Here is a 10,138-nt window from a genome sequence, read left to right as displayed (position 1 = left end):
AGTGCCTCCACTTTCAATGAACTTAAAGGTCCATCCTTGACCAACCTGGAAATTCTGTTTAGATTTATATGACCCAAACGCAAGTGCCATAAATATGTTTCACTCAATTCAGAAGAACGTTTTCTCTTACTTGGTAAATCAACATTATTCAGTTCTTTAGGTGGTAATGGTTTAGGAATAGAGTCAACAACAAAAAGACCATTAATCAATGTAGCCGAAGAGAGATAACGCTTATTATGAGTAATAACACATTTATCAACGTCATGACAATTAAAATCATAACCATCTCTCATAGCGCTAGAAACCGAAATTAAATTCCTTCTAACGGAAGGTACATATAATGTGTCTTTTAAAGCTAAAACTCTACCACTACCAAACGAAATACTAATATTTCCTAATGCTAAAGCTGGGGCTGCTGAACCGTCTGCTTGATAAACATTGATTTCTCCTCTACTTAGCCGCCGCGTTATCTGAAACCCCTACAAATAAGTGCAAATATGATTAGTGGCTCCCGAATCTACACACCATGACATGGTAGAAACAGTCGCTAAAAATCTTTCAACGACAAGTAGATGTAAATCACCTGGTTTATTTTCAGCTTGGCCAGATAAGTTGGACAGTGCTTCTTATGATGCCCGGGCTGCTTGCAGTGATAACACTTGCCCTTAGCCTTTTTCACACCAGCAGTCGCGCCACCAACAGAAGGTTTATGAGCCTTTTTCTTTTTCTGCCCGCCTCTCGGCTTGGAAGAAGAACCTGCCTCAAAATTCAATGCCACAGGAGGAGCTTGGGACTTGATAATAGTCTCTGCCGACTGCAGCTCATTCAACAATTTCGCAAGGGACAAATCCATTTTGTTCATGTTATAATTCAGGCGAAACTACTGAAAACTGTCAGGCAAAGTCTGCAGGATCATTTCAACCTGCGTGTCCTTATCAATGTTAGCTCCAAGGACCTCCAGTTCATTCAGAAGACTCATCATCTTCAGAACATGGTCCCTGACCGATGAACCTTCAACCATTTTGGTATTCAGAAGGGCTTTCATGGCAGTCTGCTTAGCCATACGATTCTGATCTCCGAACATTTCTTTGAGATTTTCCAGAATGTCATAAGCAGACTCCATCGACTGATGCTGATGTTGCAGAACATTCGACATGGATGCCAAAATGTAACACCGCGCCATCTCATCAACCTTAATCCATTTCTGGTAAGCCTTCTGTTCATCATCTGTGGCATCATCTCCAAGTTTTTCTGGATACACCTCATCGAGCACAAATTTGTACTCTTCAGCAATTAGAACAATATCCAAATTTCGTTTCCAATCAACATAATTTGGACCCTCAAGTTTGTTTTGGGTAAGAATGGCAGTAAGGGGATTGAAAGCAGTCATTGTCAATCTGGGAGACATTAAATATTTAAATAGATCAAATCAGTTTGTTTTATGAACATTAAAATTCAAAACACATTATATTAAAATTCAAAACACATTATATATATACAATCTATGCACCTTGAACAACAAATTTCGATGGGAAAGAAGCTATTCTTGCAATATACATATATAATGACAGATTTTCACTCCATAAACTTAAACAGGTCATACTCAGATGGAGAGTAAACTGTTAATTTAAGCCAAGTGAATATCAACATTCAACATATATTAGTCCCATTGAACCAACGTGCATACTCAGATGGAGAGTAAATACAAATAATCAATGACTAGTATAACATGGTGATTATTCATAATATTTTTTATCCGATATGGAAGAAGACCTATGTCAACGTGTAAAAAATATTATATCACTGATTTTTTAAGCCCGGGGACCAAGGGAATTGATCCCCACAATTACTGGAATTAAAAACAACTAAAAAAATTCAGAATTTTAGAAAAACAGCAAAACACCATCTAAACGACCCCGAAAGCCCAAAAAACGACTTCAGCCATGCATGAAATCCATGTGTATTGCTCACTGGGCCGTTTCGCATGGACCTGCCAAGTTTCAGTTCAATCGGAGTCCGTCAACTTTTTGACCTCCGATTTTCTGCCCTAATTCGGCAAAACTTGTTTTGCCGTTTTACATGATAAAATTCAACTTTCAGATTATTCTCACTCAACATCACCAATATTAAAAGGATACATCAAGTTTTTAGAATAATCAACACAACCCATAACAGATAATCACACCAAAAAATAGTGCAGGTTTTCAGAAAAAACAAACTTTGCATGAAATTCAAAACTTGCATATAGAACATGATATTAATCCTTATGGTTTATCCTAATTATTCAATTAGACGTGAGTAAGCTCTGATACCAATTGTTGGAATATATACCACAGCGGAAGCAATAGCAGAATCTTATTCACGTGTAATCTAAACAACTAGCACGAATGGAGATTTTAGGGTTACCTTTTGAAGCATAAACACAACAAATCTATGTCGTTCTCCAGTTCCTCAGTTGATACCACACACCAACAGATTTCCACAATCTTCTACTGTGTTACCCAAACAATAACCGAAAATAGAGAATTTTGGGTGGGCAAAATTCTAGTAGAAACCGCAGTCAGAATCTTTTTTTTTTAAACGTCCAGCCCTTATATCCATATATATAGCTGCGTTTTTAGATCAAAACCGTTTTCAAAACCTATTAGGTTTCCTTCTCCCACTAAGGTACGGTTTCCATGTTTTCTTTCCCACTAAGTAACAGTTTCCACTATTTTCTATTATTTAGGAAGAATAGGGACCACAGAATTTAATTAACAAGACTTCCTATTATGATATTAATTTCGAAATTTTGAAATTAATTTCCATCATAATAAATTACGAATTATTCCACTAAAAATTCGTAATTGCACTCCTTAGTTCAATTTGGAAATTCTTCCATAAAACCTTATTTAACTCCCTGTAAGCACGTGATTTTTGCCCTATGAAAGAATTACTCCCAAATAATTCAAAATAAAATAATTTTCCTTTGTGTGCAATTTTTGTTATTTTTGTGGTATTTTTGTATAATTATTTGTATTTTTATGAGTGCATGTTTATTTGTTTTAATTAATAAAAATATAAAATATATCACATTTTCATTTAGTATTTAATTAAGTTTGTTTTACAAAAAAAATGAAAGTCACAAAAATAGGAATATTTTTGCATTGTTAGCATTTAATGTCAAATTATGCAATTTTGTTTTAATTGGTGTTTAATTGTGTATGATAATTTTTGTTAGGAGTTTAATTAGTATTTTTGGAGTCAATTTAGTTTGTAGCTCAATTAAGAATTTTAGTTTTATCAAAAATAAAAAAAATAAAAAAGAAAGAAAAGAGGGCTACAAGACGTTAATATTTGAATTGAGTCTAATATAGCTATTTTGACTATTTTATCTTATTTCTCCGAAAAAGAAGACTACAAAAATATATATATAAATTTTAGTTTATGTATTTCTCATAAACTTGAAAAATACAAAAATTGTACCTTACTTTTGTACTTTATATAATTTCGAAAATTACCAAAAAAAATATATATAGTTCTATTAATGTTTTGTAGTCATTTTAATTTTTGAAAAAAATACAAAAATATTATTTTATATTTTATCTTTATATAAAAACGAAAATTACAAAAATAGTTTTATTAATATTTTGTAGCTATTTTAATCTTGAAAAAATATTTAAAAAGATATAGTTTTGTCTTAAATATTAGTCTTTTGGTAGTTATTTTACTTACATAGGATTAATTGAACAACGTCGTGTTCTTATTCTCGGGTTCGGGCAAAAGAATAATATTTGAGTTTAAATTACTCATTCTTAGGCCTAATTTTCGGACTTGACCCATAATAATCCAAACCCATCGCGCATGGGGGACACATGTCTTGGACCCCTACACATGTGGGGTCCATGTCCCTTGATACATGGACAAAGCATGGCATGGGGGGGGATTTTAAAATGAAAAAAGCTGAAAAATTTTGGGAAAAAGGGAGGGGGACAACACGTGAAAGGGGGAAGGAATTTTAAAAAAAAAAGCAAAGAAATTTGGAAAAGGGGGGGACACGCATGTTGACTTCTTCTTTGATAAAAAAGAACTCAACAAGGCTACGGAAAGGGGGGGGGGGACTTTGAACAGATTTTTGGTTGGACTTTGAAAGATTTTGGGAAGGGTTAGACTTTGAAAAACGCGGACACTATTCATCTTCTTCTTCCTCAAAGAAGAAGAAGAAAACCCTAACAAAACCCTCACCCAAACCAGTCGCACCCCCTCCCCCCCGACGCCGGAACCACCACCAAACGACCCTTCCACCTCCGTCAACCACCCGCAACCCTACTGTAAAAACCCTCACCCAAACCAGTCACACCCTACCCTCCCACCCTACCCCCCGGTCGTCGCCCCAGCTCCCTCACCGTCGTCACTGACCCCATAACCCTACTCCCTCACGTCCAAACACCACGTCCAAGCACCACCACCAAACACCACCACCAAACAGACCCTTCCACCACCTATCACTGCCCATCGTCCACTCCCCAAACGACCCCTCGCATCCCCGGAAGTGAACCAGTAACGCCACCACCAAACAGGCCCGTCAGCAGCCCCCCTCTCGTCGACCTTACTGTTGTCATCGTTGTTTCATATTTCGCGAGCAGCTGTTGGTTGTTGCGATTCTGCCTTGCCGAGTTTTGTTGCCTCTGCTACTCCTCGACACCACAACACCCTCGTCCCTCCATGCTAATCCGCCATAGTCCAAACGTCCAGCTGCTGCTTCGTCCTTTTTCAACGTCCACAAAACAGTCTGTTCAACCTCCAATAGTTCAACTCCGAGCTCGACTTGGGTTCGTTCAAGTTTTAGGATTTTCTTTCAAGATTATTTAGTTCATTTTTATTTATTTTCTGTTATGGCTTTGGTTTTAAATGTTGTTCCTAATCTTGTTTTTTTTTATTATTCTATTTTTCGGATTATTGATTCTTTGTTTAAAGTGTTATTTTGTAATCTTGTTTTGTTCATTAGTTCTCCTTCTTCTTCAAGACCTTTTTATTTGGTCAAGATTTTTCTTCTGTTTGTTTGAGTGTGCGTTATAAGCTACATTCGATTTGAACAACTTCGTCGAATAGTTAGTTTATGACTGCTTTGTTTGGACGAATACAGCATGAATCACTTCGTTGGTATGTTTTGATGCTTGAATCATTTTGTGTGAATTTGACTTAAGGATTGGTTGTAGCTGTGTAGTGATTTGGTGTAGTTGTAAATCAGAGAGGTTTAAATACATATTGCTAAGAGTGAGGGCAAGGCAATAATAATAGGGGATTTTTCAGGGGTATTTTTGGGTGTTAAAAGATTTAAAATGATTAGTGTTAGTAGCCTGTCAGTTAATATTCAGTGTATAATTAATGAATTATTTAATGAAAAGGGAATTAGTAGTGCAGAATACATCCTGTCTGGTATCTTTAAGGTTGAAAATCCGAAATAAGCATGAGATTAATGATAAAAGTGTATAGATGCACATGGGAGGGAATATACAGGCTGAAAGTGAAAAGCTTTGAATAAATAATGTTTAGTTCTAGCCTATAAATAAGGGGAGTTGATATAGAGAAGGGGACTGGGAAAAAAAAATATTGAGACTGGAAGTTGAGAGAATAGAAATTTTCAAAACTTAAAAGTGAGAGATAGGCTAATTTTTCAGAACTAAAAATCAGTCTTTGAGAGCTAAAAACTGAAAGTGAGGTTCTTTTCTTTACTGCTGAAATCAGAACTTTGTTACTGCCATCTGTTGGATTGCGTTTAGTACTACTGATTTTCAGTCAAGCTTTTTGGGGTTTTCAGTTTGGTTCTGACCATTGTTACATTGGTTATTGCTGTTTTGTTGCTGTTATTTGCTGTGGGATTCTGTTGCTGTGCTACTGCTGTACATTGTTGCTCCTGACCTCTTTTCTCTATTTGTAGTTCGAATTCCAGGTACACATTCGAATCTTGTAGTGATAAAGCTTTGAAGTTGAAATGCAGCAATAAAATCGAACCGCTTCAATAAAGCAGATAGTAGACAATCTGGTCTATTTAGCTTTTTTTATGAACTGTTTTATTTTTTATTTTTTTATTTTTTTTGTATAATTGGATTGAAAAGAGAAGGAATCGTATAAATGGTCATGCGCTGATATAACATGAACCTTTCAATTTTATTAGATTAATGGGGTAAATCATGATAAGTAGCATATCTCTAGTTAGTTGTTTGTTTCCATGCATATATTCAAGTAGTCCATAAATGAGATAGAGTACTTAGTCAAAACCCAATTAGTATTTCGTTTAGATGGTTAAAACTAATTTCCATTAGTCCTCTTAAGTGATTATACTCTCATCAGTATTGGAAGTAATTCATGTTACAAATAATCTCACATAGATAGATTGTGGACTTGATAAAAATGTAAAAATAAGGTGGTTGGGTAATGTCAACATTATAGCTCCAATAATAATAATAAAAGTAAATAAATAAATAAATAAATAAAGGTCGTAGTCGATAATTTTATGTATTAATAATTGAGTATACTTACACTAATGTAGAGTAGTTTCAATAAAGTATAGTTAAATTGTGAATCCATTAGGGTTAATGAATTAGTCTATAGTTTTGATCATTTAGTTAACCTCACCACAGTTAAAAATGGCTAATTGTAGTAACGTTAGTCAATCTTGTACGTTTTTTATATACATAATTCCATTTTTAGTAATATTAGCTTATGGAATAAGGCGCGAAACAATTTTTCATTTTTACAAGTTCAAGTATAATTTTCGTTAGCATCTGTTGTAATCTATTAATTAAATAAGTTACGATTTTTTTTTAGCATGTAATTAACTAGGATTTTTCTTTATTTAGAGACAAATAAAAATAGAAATGTAGTTACTTTCCTTTTAAAAATAAATAAATAAATAAATGAGACGAGCCTCGACAAACAAAAAATGCACAAGCTGCGGGGCCCTCTAAATGTATATATTAAAATACTTAGAATTCGAGGACAGGCCGTTTAGCGAATTTTACGGCCTTCCCCAAAATAACAAGACGCTAGTTGCTTTAGGCGCGCCTTTAATAATTTATTTTTCTTAACTCGGGTGCACATTTATGTGACCCAAATCCAAATCTCAACCGAGTCGAGATATGCCAAACAACTACGGGTGCATTGATGTAACGTGGTTCGAGATATGTTTCCACGACGTTGCAATTCTCGTAAAATAATAACAATAAGTAAGAAAGCGGTAAAAAGATAAAATTTTGCACATAAGTTCATATTTGTATAAAATCAGATAATCAAGCCGAATATAACAGTTGAGCGACCGTGCTAGAACCACGGAACTCGGGAATGCCTAACACCTTCTCCCGGGTTAACAGAATTCCTTATCCGAATTTCTGGTGCGCAGACTGTAATATGGAGTCATTCTTTTCCTCGATTCGGGATTAAAATTGGTGACTTGGGACACCCTAATCTCCCAAGTGGCGACTCTGAAATAAATAAACAAATCCCGTTTCGATTGTCCTTTAATTGGAAAAACTCCCTTGTACCCTCTCGGGTGCAGAAAAAGGAGGTGTGACAGCTCCGGCGACTCCGCTGGGGACGTCCGACCCAGAATCACTGGTTCAGGGTTAGAAATTCGAGCTTGGAATAATTGTTCTATTTGGCTTTATTTATTATCTGATATTCTTATATGTGATTCATGTGCAAAATGATGTGTGTTACCGCTTTGATATTATTTGACTGTATATATAAACTGCACCGAAACCCTTCTCTTCTTACCTCCGGGGAGAAGCTCGCTGGTCGAGACTCCCTATTCTGTTAGTGTCATACCCAAGTAGAAAGAGGCTCGGATAAGTTACAAAGCCGGATGACCCCGCGGGTCCCCGGTACGTAGCCCCCTCCTCAACTCGAGTTGTCCGCTCGTGTAAGCCAGGTCTAGAACAAAGCCTAGTTTGAAGCTTAGTAAAACATAACTTCATGCCGGATCCCTAGTAGGAAAGCGCTTATTTGCATCACGCTGCATTTGACTTAGGGGGCTCAACACAGGGGTTGGGCCCGTCTAGGAATAGCAACCTGGAACAAAAAAAGACCATCATGTGGCATTTTATCTGTTATCGCATTAATTTGCTTCAAATTTGCATGTTGACAGGCAGGTGGTAACGGGAATTTTGAAAAATAAATAAATAAATAAATAATGAAAAAAGGAATTTCAAAATTTCTCGCTTAAAAGGCAGTGTCCAAATATTTTTGAAAAAACCGTGATAAATTTCTTACCCGAACTACGTCGGTTTGATTCCCACCGGATGTGGGATACATAGGCAACCCTTATCGGGTCCAACTCCGCGATTTTGTTTTACCAATAATTATATATATATATGTATGTATGTATGTATGTATGTATGTATGTATATATATATATATATATATATATATATATATATATATATATATATATATATATATATATATATATATATATATATATATATATATATATATATATATATATATATATATATATATATATATATATATATATATATATATATATATATATATATATATATATATATATATATATATATATATATATATATATATATATATATATATATATATATATATATATATATATATATATATATATGTATATACACATATTATTTCTTTCAAAAAAAAAATGTTTGGAGTCAAAATAAAAAAATAAAAAAAATTTCCTTGTCTAAAATCACCTTAATAAATGTGCAGAATGAGCACAAGTAGGAGTTCATCTGAGGCCATTATAAACAAAGTTCCTCTGGGTTTACGCATGTGGTGGAACGACTTGGGAGGATCAGGGCAAGATACGGTCAAAATATACTTGGGAAATTTGGTTGGATTGTTGAACATCGATCCACGAGGGGACGTTATCAGGGCTCTAATTTCATTTTGGGACTCGGCTCACAACGTATTTCACTTCTCAGATTTCGAACTCACCCCGACACTGGAGGAGTTGGCAGGGTACATTGGATGTCCTAACATCCCTATGAAAGAGCAGTATCTCATTGCACCAAGGACCGTAACCATACACAAATTCCTGGACATCGTAAAGATCCGCAGAACGGTACATAACCCAGAGTTATCAAAAGGGTTTTGTAGTTTTGCATTTCTGTACGACAGGTACGGTCATCTGGGAGGGTTCAACAATCCCGAGAATAAGATTTGCAGTGGGGAAAGCCGTTTGAAATGGGAATGGCATAGATGTATTGCTTTCATGATAGCCTTTCTAGGTTTTCTGGTGTTCCCTAGAAAGGATGGGAAAATTAACATACAAATCGCTGGGGTCGTCAGCACTTTGCTCAAGCAAGAAAACAGCACTCTAGCACCAATGATAATAGCAGATATTTTCCGCGCACTCACTATTTGCAAAACCGGAGGGGTTTTCTTCGAAGGATGTAACATACTACTGCAAATGTGGATGATAGAGCATCTATGTCATCGCCCTCAATTGCTGAAATATGGGTCATCACAAAAGACTTGTATAGAAGAGTTTCCCACCAGGATCGACGGTTTCAGATTGCCGGAAGGGGTCGCCGAATGGGTCACGCTACTGCGCTCTATTTCAGCAAACCAGATAGAGTGGGCATTCGAATGGCTACCCATAGAGGAAGTCATACACATGTCAGCCACCAAATCTTATTTACTGTTGATGGGTCTCCAAAGTATCCATCCCTACGCACCATGCAAAGTATTGAGACAGTTGGGACGATACCAAATAATCCCAAAAGAAGAGGATCTCAGTAGTCAAGTGATCGAAATCGGGCCTGGTGGGCAGTTCCCTGAGGCGGTCGTTCGGCGAATCTGGAATAAATGTCAAACCCTGAAGGTAGATACTTGTGTACGAGACAGGGCCAAGGGCGAAGTGTCGCCAAAATACCTCACGTGGTACCGAAGAGAGCTTGAGCACCAGAGACCAACTAAGAGAGATTACATCCAAGACTTTGAGGAATCATCACATGCATAATGGGGCTGGTTAAAAAGAGAGGAAGGCTACCGGGCTGAAATCGGGAAGCTAAAACAACAAGTTGAAAAGCTTGTATTTGAGAACAACGTGCAAATCGCCTCCGAGCGGGTTAAGAAGAACAAGTTAGCCCAAGAAAACCAGACACTAAAGGCCCGCATT

Source organism: Nicotiana tabacum, chromosome 3 (assembly GCF_000715075.1).
Source record: "Nicotiana tabacum cultivar K326 chromosome 3, ASM71507v2, whole genome shotgun sequence".
NCBI lineage: Eukaryota > Viridiplantae > Streptophyta > Magnoliopsida > Solanales > Solanaceae > Nicotiana > Nicotiana tabacum.
This window is presented reverse-complemented; position numbering follows the sequence as displayed.